Consider the following 13,537-nt stretch of genomic DNA (forward strand, 5'->3'; position numbering starts at 1 on the left):
TGACAAGAAAGGCAGTCTCAAGGCACAGCTTTCACCTTGCAATGTCCCAGTGCTGGTTAAGGGGAAGCAGATCTCAGCCAGCAGCTCCTTCAGTGCCAGGTTCCCACACTCTGCCCAGCCGTCATCCCTGACGGAGACAGGCATCCAACATAATAGGTCCTCAGTGTCGGTCCTCAGGGCACCCATAGGGGGAGACCAGTTCTCACAGACTGAGACCCAGAAAGAAAACCACTGCTAGTAGGTCGCAGCGACAGGGATGCGGGAGAGGTACACTGCTCCTCAAGGCTTTGGCCAAGGCTAGTGGAGGGCCTTAGTGAGGGCTATGGAGGGCTACAACATCTAGTCCCCAGTGTATTCCCTGGGCCCTCCAGCTCACCCACTGGCCCAAGTCTGTGTGAGCTCCAGGGCCTCCAGAATGAGGCCTGAATCTGCCTCTTATCTCAGTCTCCTCCTGATGACCGCCACACCACCCTTGACTTAATCACTTTCCCTATGGCCCCCTCATTGATAGTAAGTAACCTGTGGGCAGGGCCCACTGTGGTGCTGACCAACAGCTAAGCAGGACAACTAATGGTCACTCATTGACAGTTGGCTGCTTGTGAATGGGGCCCTCTGAGGCACCAAGCAATGTTTGAACAGCACCTGTTGCCTAGGGACAGGATGGCTTGAAATGAAGCACACCAATGGCTTCCTGTTAAGGGCTGTGATCATCCTGCTCTGTTACACTGCAAAGAGTAGAAGAATCACTGTGAATTTAAGGTTTGTCAAAGGAGTTTTCAGGGTGCGCTGGACTTCACATTCTTGTTGGCTTTGAACTATTTATACTATAGGCAGAGCATGTGATCAAGTGGCAGCTGTTGGAGAGGCATAGAGATGACAGCACTGGTGACAGCTATGCCTGGCAATATAATGAAAAGTATGATATGCAAAAGTTAACTAATTATGTGAAATCAAATCTGAGGTCGGAAATGAGTCAATCAAAAAGATTCCAGCACACTGGACCCAAAGTGTCCTTATGTAACAGAGCACAGCCCTTCGCAGGTAGCCATTGCTGTGCCTTATTACTCTGCATCCTGTTACAAGGCAACAGGGCTTGCTCTACCATTGGTCAGTGCCTCATTGGCCCCACCCACAAGCAACGAACTATCACTGAGCTACCTGCAGGTACTTGTCCTGATCAGCTATTGGTCAGCCCTGCAATGGGCCCTACCTACTGATAACTGACAAGGAGGGATGACTGGGGAAATGATTTAGTCAAGACTCAGTGGTAGAGTGGTGAACTGATTTTGACTTTGAGCACTTTCCTTAAAAAATTAATAATAATAATAATAATAATAATCAGGAATGTATTTCTGATAGATGGGGCAAGTTGAGTTTCCTGGCTCAATATGAGTGTTGAAGTGTCCCAACAAAATTTACTGGAAGAGCGATGTAGAAGTGTCTTTGTTCTGATGTGTACTCTGAGGGAGACTGTGTGTTAAACTTTGGGCAACAGACTGAGCATTCACCAAGTCTGGGGGTCGTTAACGCTCATCACAGGAGATCAAACACCCAACCTGTTCTTAATTACCCTTTTCCACCTTAAGTGCTTGCTATTAAGTTCCTTAAGCCCCTCAGGAACCCCCAACAGGCAGAAGGTGGGCTAGAGATGAAGTGATTACTCGGAAAGGCTGAAGTGGGACAGAAAGGGTTTCGCAGATGTTTACAGAGGGATGAAGGAGGCAGGAGTGCTGAAGTGGCACATATAAGTCAAAGGATAAAGGGAACTGAAAGGAAGTTTAAGGTCATGAGGAGAAACACCATGGCCCTGAATCACCACTGCCCAGAATCAGACACACAGAGGTGTCAGCAGTGGAGAAGTTATAAAATGGCCTCCCTCAGCATCCACTAGCCCATGTTGATGGGCACAGGGGTACATTGTGATGTCTAAGCCCCCCAAGATGCTATTGGCTGGGGTGGTGCCTAACTGACCAATCAGATTGAAGGGTGTGGCTCCTCATTGTCCTGAAAGGGTATAAATAGGGAGACCAGAGGCAGAGATTCTAGGTTAGGCCACTTCTTGGCATCATCCTGACTAAGGGAATCAGGAACCCACGGCAGTCAAGAAGAGTTACAAGGCGGTTTGCCTCAAGGATGAATGGACAAAAGAAGACCCTTTGTCAACGGAGGTACCGAGGCAGTGTGAAAGTAAGATGATTTCAACTAAGCTCCCCATGTTCTCCATTGACTTTGCTGCCCCAAACCTCTACCCACCCTTGCCTGGCACAAAAGCCCTCATTAGCCCACATCCCTTTTTCATGAAATCTCCCTTCCAACTCCGCTTTTTTCTTTCCTAAAATCTCATACCCTTGTCTTGTCTTTCCAGGCACGAAATATGACCATGAGGGTCAGAAGACCTCTTCAAGGAACCTTGAGAAAGAAAATCCGACCGTATGCCACTCAGTCGAAGAAGGTGAAGACAACCAGAAAACCCAACTGTTTTCTCCGTTCCTGTGCACGTAAGAAACTGAATCAAAGCCGTAAAAGGTACCAAAATATGAGGCGGGATCAAAGAAGGAGGCAGAATCAAAAGAGAAGATAAGCTCAGCCGCCCCAGAATAAGAGACCCTGGAGAAGTACAAGCTGGGCAGCTAGTAACTAAATCGAAAAGGTCAGACAGTGTAGAACTGTGCCTCCAGAGGTCTGCTTTCGTAGAAATGGCCAACCAAGGAAAGACTCTCACACTAACATAGTAAACTGATGGCTGCAATTACAATACACATCAAATGGTGAAAAGATATTTGCGTGTGTGTGAATTTTCTGATGGAAGGGAGGGAAAGAAGAGAAGAGGTGGGCACTGGAGATGGGAGGGATATGGGGTCCCGAGAGGTTGGGGAACAGACCCTCGGGTCCCCAGTTAGCCAGAGAGTAGTGGTCTGGATTGGGTCAGGAGTCTGCACTGAAGATGGATAACCCTGCTTAACACTTGATTTCAAGGGCAAGGAGTAGTGGTATGGTGTTACAGCCTTTGTTTGGGGTGTGGAATGACATTAGGGTCTAGATTGCCAGACCCAGAGAGGAAGAGGTTGTCACATAGGGGTGGTGAATGGAAAAGTCCCCCCGAGAAAGGTAGGCAGAAATCACCTCCTGGCCACCTACCTCATAAAAGGGATTGTTGCATCACTCGCCTATGCTGTCGGCTAAAGGTGCTCAGAAGGCACGAAGTGCTGATACATCTAAAACCCACAAATAGCACTCCCAGGGAGTACAATAATGTTTGGAGGGAACAAACCAAATAATGATTAGGACACTTTTTTGCTAAGAAAATTTTGGGAGCAATGTATTCCCAAAGGAAGAGCAGTGGTGGTGGCCCAATCCCTGTGCACGTTACAAACAGGATCACCACTCACAGAGAATTTTTTCCCCCCCCGGGGGGCACTATGCAGGTTGTGGAAGCATGGTTCCCTGAACAGTGATTGAACCCGTGCCCTTCTAGGGAAAGCACGGAGTCCTAACCACTGGACCGTCATGGAAGTGTGTACAGTGAAATTGTACATAAGTACTAACATAAGACTGAGTAAAAGCTGGTCTTTTAATTATCACCATACCCTAAGATTTCAAAATAACTACACTCGTAAAACATTCTTCCCCAATAAAGTCTTTTGTTAGTCCAAATTCTACAAGTTTATCATGGTTTAAAAGGAAGAGTACGAGATATTTAAGTTGGTGTGAACTTTCATTTTGAAATGTTTTAAAAGGTCCAAGGAATAGTCAAAAAATTATGGAGATACATGAGGCAGTCTCTGACCATAAGAATCCTGCGTGTCTTCAGAAACCTTTTTAGACAGAACTAAAACACAGAGTTCCACCATAGGCATCAAACGAGTTGAGTTCAGATTTTAACTCAAAGATATGTTATCTTTTATCTGGACTGCAGCTCCCTAATTAAATCTTTCTGGCACTCTAACTCCTGGGAGACCCCAGTGATGATTCACAGTCAGTCACTGAATGTGATTTAAAATCAATAAAAGTGAAAGACCCCCTGGGTGTGCTGTCCTTTCTTTCCGATTTTCTTTTTTTGAGTTCTTTTTTCTAAATTCATTTGTTTTGATTTGAGGCTAATTACGTTGCAATATTGTAGTGGTTTTTGCCATACATTGACATGAATCAGCCCTGGGTGTCCATGGGTTCCCCATCCTGAATCCCCCCTCCCACCTCCCTCCCCATCCCATGCCTCAGGGTCATCCCAGTGCACCAGCCCTGAGCACCTAGTCTCATGCATCAAACCTGGACTGGTGATCTGGTTCACCTAGAATAATATACATGGTTCAATGCTCTTCTCTCCAATCATCCTACCCTCGTCTTCTCCCACGGAGTCCAAAAGACACTTCTATACATCTGTGTCTCTTTTGCTCTCTCGCACATAGGGTCATCATTGCCATCTTTCTAAATTCCATATATATGTGTTAGTGTACTGTATTGGTGTGTTTCTTTCTGACGTCCTTCACTCTGTATAAGAGGCTCCAGTTTCATCCACCTCATTCGAACTGATTCAAACGTATTCTTTGTAATGGATGAGTTACATTCCATTGTGTATATGTACACCAGCTTTCTTATCCTTTAGTCAGCTGATGGACTTCTAGGTTGCTTCCATATCCTGGCTATTATTCACAGTGTTGCGATGAACATTGGGGTACACGTGATTCTTTCAGTTCTGGTGTCCTCGGTGTGCATGCCCAGCAGTGGGATTCCTGGGTCATATGGCAGTTCTATTTTCAGTTTTTTAAGGAGTCTCCACAGTATTCTCCGTAGTGGCTGTACTTGATTGCATTCCCACCAACAACGTGAGAGGGTTCCCTTTTCTCCACACCCTCTCCAGCATTTAATGTTTGTAGACTTTTGGGTAACAGCCATTCTGACCAGCATGAGAGGGTACCTCAAGGTCGTCTGGATTTGCATTTCTCTGATAATGAGTGATGTTGAGCATCTCTTTATGTGTTCGTTAGCCATCTGTATGTCTTCTTTGGAGAAATGTCTGTTTTGTTCTTCGGCCCGTTTTTTGAATTCGTCATTTCTTGCTCTGCCATTGAGCTGTGGGAACAGCTTTTATATTTTTGAGATTATTTCTTGGTCAGCTGCTTTGTTTGCTCGTACTTCCTCCCATTCTGAAGGCTGTCTTTTCACCTTGCTTATACTTTCCTTGTTGTGCAAAAGCTTTTGAATTTAATTTGGCTCTATTCATTTACTTGTGCTATTTTGCTATATAATTTGGTCCTGTTCATTTATATCCATTACTCTGGGAGGTGGGTCATAGAGTATCCTGCTGTGATTTATGTCAGAGAGTGTTTTGCCTATGTTTCCCTCTAGGAGTTTTATAATTTCTGGTCTTATGTTTCGATCTTTAATCCATTTTGAAGTTATTCTGTGTAGGGTGTTAGACAGTGTTCTAGTTTCATTCTTTTACAAGTGGTTGACCATTTTTCCCAGCACCTCTTCTTAAAGATGTTGTCTTTTCTCCATTGTATATTCTTGCCTCCTTTGTCAAATATAAGTTGTCCCTAGGTGCGTGGATTTATCTCTGGGCTTTCTATTTTGTTCCCTTGATCTGTATTTCGGCCTGTTTGCCAGTACCATACTGTTTTTTGTTTTTGTTTTTGTTTTTATTTTTGTTTTTGTTTTTTTTTAATTGTCCTAGTACCATTTATTAAAGGTCCCATCCCTTCCCTATTGACTTAATATGTTTGTTGTTCAGTCACTTAAGTTGTGTCTGAGTCTTTGTGACCTCGTGGACTGCAATTCACCAGGCTTCCCTGTCCTTCACTATTTCCCTAATTTGCTCAAACTCATGTCCATTGTGTCGGTAATGCCATCTGATCATCTCATCCTATATTGTCCCTTTGTCCTCTTGCCTTCAATCTTTCCCAGCATGAGACTTTTTGCTAATGAGTCAGTTCTTTGCATCAGGTGGCCAAAGTATCGCAGCTTCAACTTCAGCATCATTCCTTCCAATGAATATTCAGTGTTCATTTCCGTTAGAATTGACTGGTTTGATCTCCTTGCTGTCCAAGGTACTCTCAAGAATCTTCTCCATCTCCACAACTTGAAAGCATCCATTCTTCAGTGCTCAGTATTCCTTATGGTCCAACTCTCAGATCCATACATAGCTACTGGAAAAACCATAGGTTTAACTATATGAATCTTTGTTGGCATGTGATGTCTCTGTTTTTAATTCATTGTCTAGGTTTGTCATAACTTTTCTTCCAAGGAGCAGCATCTTTTATATTTTTTATTTTTTTTTTTAATATGCATTCTTTTCTTCTTCTTTTTTTTTTTTAAATTTTATTTTATATTTAAACTTTACATAACTGTATTAGATTTGCCAAATATCAAAATGAATCCGCCACAGGTATAGATGTGTTCCCCATCCTGAACGCTCCTCCCTCCTCCCTCCCCATTCCATCCCTCTGGGTCGTCCCAGTGCACCAGCCCCAAGCATCCAGTGTCGTGCATCGAACCTGGACTGGCAACTCATTTCATACATGATATTTTACATGTTTCAATGCCATTCTCCCAAATCTTCCCACCCTCTCCCTCTCCCACAGAGTCCATAAGACTGTTCTATACATCAGTGTCTCTTTTGCTGTTCATGGCTGCAGTCACTGTCTGCAGTGATTTTAGAGCCCAAGAAAAGAAAATCTGTCACTGTTTCCACTTTTTCTCCTCTATTTGCCATGAAGTGATGGGACCAGATGCCATGATTTAGTTTATTGAATGTTGAGTTTTAAGCCAGTCTTTTCACTCTCCCCTTTCACCTTCATTATGAGGCTCTTTAGTTCCTCTTCACTTTCTGCCATTAGAGAGGTTTCATCTGCACATCTAAGGTTGTTGGTATGTCTCCTGACAATTTTGATTCCAGCTTGTGATTCATCCAGCCTGGTTTTTTGCATGATGTATGCTGCATATAAGTTAATAAGCAGGGTGACAATATACAGCCTTGACATACTTCTTCCCCAATTTGGAACCAGTTTGTTATTCCATGTCCAGTTTTAACTGTTGCTTCTTGACCTGCATAGAGGTTTCTCAGGAGGCAGGTAAGGTGATCTGGTATTCCCAACTCTTGAAGAATTTTCCAGTTTGCTGTGAGCTACACAGTCAAAGGTTTAGTGTAGTCAATGAAGCAGAAGTAGATGTTTTTCTCTAATTCCTTTGCTTATTCTATGAGCCAGTTTATACTGTTTTGATGACTATAGCTTTGTAATACAGGCTGAAGTCAGGTAGGTTGATTCCTCCAGTTCCATTCTTCTTTGGCATGGTTGCTTTGGGCTATTCCAGGTTTTCTGTATTTCCATTCAAACTGTGAAGCTACTTGTTCTAGTTCTGTGAAAAATACCATTGGTAGCTTAATAGGGATTGCATTGAATTTATAGATTGCTTTGTGTTGTGTACTCATTTTCACTATATTGATCATTCTGATCCATGAACATGGTATATTTCTCCATCTATCTGTGTGATCTTTGATTTCTTTCATCAGTGCTTTACAGTTTTCTGTGTATTGGTCTTTTCTTGGATCATCAAAACAGCAAGAGAGTTCAGAAAAAAACATCTATTTCTGCTTTATTGACTATGCCGAAGCCTTTGACTGCGTGGACCACAATAAACTGTGGAAAATTCTGGAAGAGACGGGAATACCAGACCACCTGACCTGCCTCTTGAGAAACTTGTATGCAGGTCAGGAAGCAACAGTTAAAGGTGGACATGGAACAACAGCCTGGTTCCAAATAGGAAAAGGAGTATGTCAAGGCTGTATATTGTGCCCCGACTTATTTAACTTCTATGCAGAGTACAACATGAGAAACGCTGGGCTGGAAGAAGCACACGCTGGACTCAAGATTGCCGGGAGAAATATCAATAACCTCAGATATGCAGATGACACCACCCTAATGGCAGAAAGTGAAGAGGAACTAAAAAGCCTCTGCATGAAAGTGAAAGAGGAGAGTGAAAAAGTTGGCTTAAAACTCAACATTCCAGGTTCGACGCACGATACTGGATGCTTGGGGCTGGTGCACTGGGACGACCCAGAGGGATGGAATGGGGAGGGAGGAGGGAGGAGGGTTCAGGATGGGGAACACATGTATACCTGTGGCGGATTCATTTTGATATTTGGCAAAACTAATACAGTTATGTAAAGTTTAAAAATAAAATAAAATTTAAAAAAAAAAAAAAAAAAAAAAAAAAAAAAACTCAACATTCAGAAAACGCAGATCATGGCATCTGGTCCCATCACTTCATGGGAAATAGTTGGGGAAACAGTGGAACCAGTGTCAGGCTTTCTTTTTGGGGCTCCAAAACCACTGCAGATGGTGACTGCAGCCATGAAAGGGAAAGACGCTTACTCATTGCAAGAAAAGGTATGACCCACCTAGATGGTGTATTAAAAGGAAGAGACATTGCTTTACCGACAAAGGTCCATATGTCAAAGCTAACTTTTCCCAACAGTCATCATGTATGCATGGGAGAGTTGGACCATAAAGAAAGCTGAGCACTGAAGAACTGATTGTTTTGAACTGTGGTGTTGGGGAAGACTCTCGAGAGTCCCTTGGATTGCAAGGAAATCAATGCAGTCAAAGCTAGAGGAAATCAGTCCTGAATATTCATTGGAAGGACTAATGCTGAAGCTCAAATACTTTGGCCATCTGAGGCAAAGACTGGCTCATTGGAAAAGACCCTGATGCAGGGAAAGATTGAAGGCCAGAGGAGAAGGGGACGGCAAAGGATGAGATGGTTGGATGGCATACCATCTTGATGGGCTTGAATTTTAAGCAAGCTTTGGGAGCTGGTGATGGACAGAGAAGCCTGATGTGCTGCAGACAATAGGGTCTCAGAGAGTCAGAATTGACTGAGCCAATGAACGGAACTCATTGCAATTGGGAAAATGTTTTGAGCACAGATCCTGACATGTCTCAAAATAGAACAGAAAAAGAAGTTTCTTTAACATGGAAGGATGAGTAGGGCCAAAAGGAACTCTTTGTGTGTGTGTGTGTGTGTGTGTGTGTGTGTGTGATGGGGCCAGTAGGGGGATGGATGAGCAGACAGCATGATGGGGAAGTTTAACAGGAATTGTTTCTCTCTGATAGTGTGCTGACTCTCAGAATATGCTGTTAAGGGAGACAGAAATGTTTGAATATTAGCGCTTGCTCAAGTTTGGTCGAAAGCTGAAGTTCAGAGGAGAGAAGCATGGCTAAAGTTTAGTCAAGCCGAGTCAGCGTGTATTTTATGGATAATTGTGAGCACTTGGCCAGTCTCTGCCGTTGTTTAAGAGAGGCAAAGTCTGTCCTTAGACAATACCGTTGTTATTCAAATTGCAAGTCCATGTGCCTGACGCAGAAGGAGGCCCATCAAAACTTAACCTTAAAGTTTGGAACAGAGAAAGGTTGATTAAAGATTCATACAAGGAGTTGGGTGGATCATGCCCTAAGACCCCAGAGTTAGTAAAAGTTTTCAGTAAGTGCATGTAAAATCAAATGTTAGAGAGAGTCGTGGTAAGTTTCTGCAGACTTCTTGGGGTCATACCTTTTGTGCTTAGGTTAGGTCATGGTCAGGTAATGATGTTCCTATAAACCTCTACTAGATGAATGTTATTCTCTGTCCTGACAAGAAAGGGCAGTCTCAAGGCACAGCTTTCACCTTGCAATGTCCCAGTGCTGGTTAAGTTGAAGCAGATCTCAGCCAGCAGCTCCTTCAGTGCCTGGTTCAGACACTCTGCCCAGCCGTCATCCCTGACGGAGACAGGCATCCAACATAATAGGTCCTCAGTGTCCGTCCTCAGGGCATCCAAATGGAGAGACCAGTTCTCACAGACTGAGACCCAGAAAGAAATCCACTGCTAGTAGGTCGCAGCGACAGGGATGCGGGAGAGGTAGACTGCTTCTCAAGGCTTTGGCCAAGGCTAGTGGAGGGCCTAGGTGAGGGCTATGGAGGGCTACAACATCTAGTCCCCAGTATATTCCCTGGGCCCTCCAGCTCACCCACTGGCCCAAGTCTGCGTGAGCTCCAGGGCCTCCAGAAGAAGGCCTGAATCTGCCTCTTATTTCAGTCTCCTCCTGATGACCGCCAAACCACGCTTGACTTAATCAATTTCCCAATGGCCCCCTCATTGATTGTAAGCAACCTGTGGGCAGGGCCCAATGTGGTGCTGACCAACAGCTAAGCAGGACAACTAATGGTCACTCATTGACAGTTGGCTGCTTGTGAATGGGGCCCTCTGAGGCACCAAGCAATGTTTGAGCAGCACCTGTTGCCTAGGGACAGGATGGCTTGAAATGAAGCACACCAATGGCTTCCTGTTAAGGGCTGTGCTCCTCCTGCTCTGTTCCACTGCAAAGAGTATAAGAATCACTGTGAATTTAAGGTTTGTCAAAGGAGTTTTCAGGGTGGGCTGGACTTCACATTCTTGTTGGCTTTGAACTATTTATACTATATGCTGAGCATGTGATCAAGTGGCAGCTGTTGGAGGGGCATAGAGATGACAGCACTGGTGACAGCTATGCCTGGGAATATAATGAAAAGCATGATATGCAAAAGTTATCTAAATATGTGGAATCAAATCTGAGGTCGGAAATGAGTCAATCAAAATGATTCCAACACACTGGACCCAAAGTGTCCTTATGTAACAGAGCACAGCCCTTCGCAGGTAGCCATTGCTGTGCCTTATTACTCTGCATCCTGTTCATAGGCAACACGGCTTGCTCATCCATTGGTCAGTGCCTCTTTGGCCCCACCCACAAGCAACCAACTATCACTGAGCTACGTGCAGGTACTTGTACTGCTCAGCTATTGGTCAGCCCTGCAATGGGCCCTACCTACTGATAACTGACAAGGAGGGATGACTGAGGAAATGATTTAGTCAAGACTCAGTGGAAGAGTGGTGAACTGATTATGACTTTGTGCAACTTCCTTAAAAAATTAATAATAATAATAATAATAATAATAATCAGGAATGTATTTCTGATAGATGGGGCAAGTTGAGTTTCCTGGCTCAATATGAGAGTTGAAGTGTCCCAACAAAATTTAGTGGAGGAGACATGTAGAAGTGTCTTTGTTCTGATGTGTACTCTGAGGGAGACTGTGTATTAAACTTTGGGCAACAGACTGAGCATTCACCAAGTCTGGGGGTCGTTAAAGCTCATGACAGGAGATCAAACACCCAACCTGTTCTTAATTACCCTTTTCCACCTTAAGTGCTTGCTCTTAAGTTCCTTAAGCCCCTCAGGAACCCCCAACAGGCAGAAGGTGGGCTAGAGATGAAGTGATTACACTGAGAGACTGAAGTGGGACAGAAAGGGTTTGGCAGATGTTTACAGAGGGATGAAGGAGGCAGGAGTGCTGAAGTGGCACATATAAGTCAAAGGATAAAGGGAACTGAAAGGAAGTTTGAAGGTCATGAGGAGAAACACCATGGCCCTGAATCACCACTGCCCAGAATCAGACACACAGAGGTGTCAGCAGTGGAGAAGTTATAACATGGCCTCCCTCAGCATCCACTAGCCCATGTTGATGGGCACAGGGGTACATTGTGATGTCTAAGCCCCCTAAGATGCTATTGGCTGGGGTGGTGCCTAACTGACAAATCAGATTGAAGGGTGTGGCTCCTCATTGTCCTGAAAGGGTATAAATAGGGAGACCAGAGGCAGAGATTCTAGGTTAGGCCACTTCTTGGCATCATCCTGACTAAGGGAATCGGGAACCCACGGCAGTCAAGAAGAGTTACAAGGCGGTTTGCCTCAAGGATGAATGGACAAAAGAAGACCCTTTGTCAACGGAGGTACCGAGGCAGTGTGAAAGTAAGATGATTCCAACTAAGCTCCCCATGTTCTCCATTGACTTTGCTGCCCCAATCCTCTACCCACCCTTGCTTGGCACAAAAGCCCTCATTAGCCCACATCCCTTTTTCATGAAATCTCCCTTCCAACTCCGCTTTTTTCTTTCCTAAAGTCTCATACCCTTGTCTTGTCTTTCCAGGCAGGAAATATGACGATGAGGGTCAGAAGACCTCTTCAAGGAACCTTGAGAAAGAAAATCCGACCATATGCCACTCAGTCGAAGAAGGTGAAGACAACCAGAAAACCCAACTGTTTTCTCCGTTCCTGTGCACGTAAGAAACTGAATCAAAGCCTTAAAAGGTACCAAAATATGAGGCGGGATCAAAGAAGGAGGCAGAATCAAAAGAGAAGATAAGCTCAGCCGCCCCAGAATAAGAGACCCTGGAGAAGTACAAGCTGGGCAGCCAGAAACTGACTCGAAAAGGTCAGACAGTGTAGAACTGTGCCTCCAGAGGTCTGCTTTCGTAGAAATGGACAACCAAGGAAAGACTCTCACACTAACATAGTTAACTGATGGCTGCAATTACAATACACATCAAATGGTGAAAAGATATTTGCGTGTGTGTGAATTTTCTGATGGAAGGGAGGGAAAGAAGAGAAGAGGTGGGCACTGGAGATGGGAGGGATATGGGGTCCCGAGAGGTTGGGGAACAGACCCTCGGGTCCCCAGTTAGCCAGAGAGTAGAGGTCTGGATTGGGTCAGGAGTCTGCACTGAAGATGGATAACCCTGCTTAACACTTGATTTCAAGGGCAAGGAGTAGTGGTATGGTGTTACAGCCTTTGTTTGGGGTGTGGAATGACATTAGGGTCTAGATTGCCAGACCCAGAAAGGAAGAGGTTGTCACATAGGGGTGGTGAATGGGAAAGACCCCCCGAGAAAGGTAGGCAGAAATCACCTTCTGGCCACCTACCTTATAAAAGGGATTGTTGCATCACTCGCCTATGCTGTCGGCTAAAGGTGCTCAAAAGGCACGAAGTGCTGATACACCTAAAACCCAAAAATAGGAATCCTAGGGAGTACAATAATGTTTGGAGGGAACAAAGCAAATAATGACTAGGACACCTTTTTGCTAAGAAAATTTTGGGAGCAATGTATTCCCAAAGGAAGAGCAGTCATGGTGGCCCAATCCCAGTGCACGTTACAAACAGGATCTCCACTCACAGAGAATTTTTCTTTCCCCCCGGGTGGCACTATGCAGGTTGTGGAAGCATGATTCCCTGAACAGTGATTGAACCCGTGCCCTTCTTGGGAAAGCACAGAGTCCTAACCACTGGACAGTCATGGAAGTCTGTACAGTGAATTTTTACATAAGTACTAACATAAGACTGAGTAAAAGATGGTCTTTTAATGATCACCATACCCTATGATTTCAAAATAACTACACTCGTAAAACATTCTTCTCCAATAAAGTCTTTTGTTAGTCCAAATTCTACAAATTTATCATGGTTTAATAGAAAGAGTACGAGATATTTAATTTGGTGTTATCTTTCATTTTGAAATGTTTTAAAAGGTTCGAGGAATAGTCAAACAATTATGGAGATACATCAGGCAGTCTCTGACCATAGGAATCCTGCGTGTCTTCAGAAAGCTTTTTAGACAGAACTAAAACACAGAGTTTCACCCTAGGCATCAAACGAGTTGAGTTCAGATTTTAACTCAACGATATGTTATCATTTA

Source organism: Bubalus kerabau, chromosome X (genome assembly GCF_029407905.1).
Source record: "Bubalus kerabau isolate K-KA32 ecotype Philippines breed swamp buffalo chromosome X, PCC_UOA_SB_1v2, whole genome shotgun sequence".
In the NCBI taxonomy this organism is placed as follows: domain Eukaryota; kingdom Metazoa; phylum Chordata; class Mammalia; order Artiodactyla; family Bovidae; genus Bubalus; species Bubalus kerabau.